Source organism: Leucoraja erinacea, chromosome 2, assembly GCF_028641065.1.
Source record: "Leucoraja erinacea ecotype New England chromosome 2, Leri_hhj_1, whole genome shotgun sequence".
In the NCBI taxonomy this organism is placed as follows: Eukaryota; Metazoa; Chordata; class Chondrichthyes; order Rajiformes; family Rajidae; genus Leucoraja; species Leucoraja erinaceus.
The window spans coordinates 139209144-139209733 of NC_073378.1; the positions used below are offsets into that span (position 1 = coordinate 139209144).

The 590-nt window shown below is 54.9% G+C and overlaps 1 pseudogene; it reads right to left on the reverse strand.

Annotated features, from left to right (window-relative positions):
• Positions 1–225: 225 nt before the first annotated feature.
• Positions 226–329, reverse strand: LOC129693525 (U2 spliceosomal RNA; annotated as a pseudogene).
• Between the last annotated feature and the right edge of the window lie 261 nt (positions 330–590).

Here is a 590-nt window from a genome sequence, read left to right on the forward strand (position 1 = left end):
CCTTCTCCAGCTCTGTCCTTCCTTCCGTGGAGTGGATATGGCCGGTGTGGAGGACATCTGGCACAGCTGATTCCACCTAGTCCATTTCTTTAACCCGGCTCCAACGCTCTCAGCGCTCCTGGCTGCTCGTTTATCTCAGACCGCTGGGACCGACCCCCGTACTGACGGTACTGGTCCCTCGCGGTCGTTTCAGCCGGTCAACCCCACTCTAATGCCCTCAGTTCTGGGGACTCCTGCTTATATGGTCCTTAGATAAGGGACGTATCAGATTTAAAACTGATAATAAACAGCTACTATAGTTGATCTTAGCCAAAAGGCCAAGAAGCGATCACTCTAACTAAAATATCCGCTGGGACCGACCCCGGTACTCACATTACTGGTCCCTCACGGTGGATTGCAGCCAGTCAACTGCACTGCAATGTCCTTGGCCTCGGCGCTGGCCGTTAGCGCTGCTTCAAGCCAGACTCGCTTCCAAAGCGAGACTGGCATACTGCCCCAGAAATGAATTTGCCCCCTGTTGCGGGAGCGAAGTCGGGCACAGGTGTTTTCCCCTCCGGGAGTCGAAGTGCCTTTGCTGCTCCTGCCGTTGT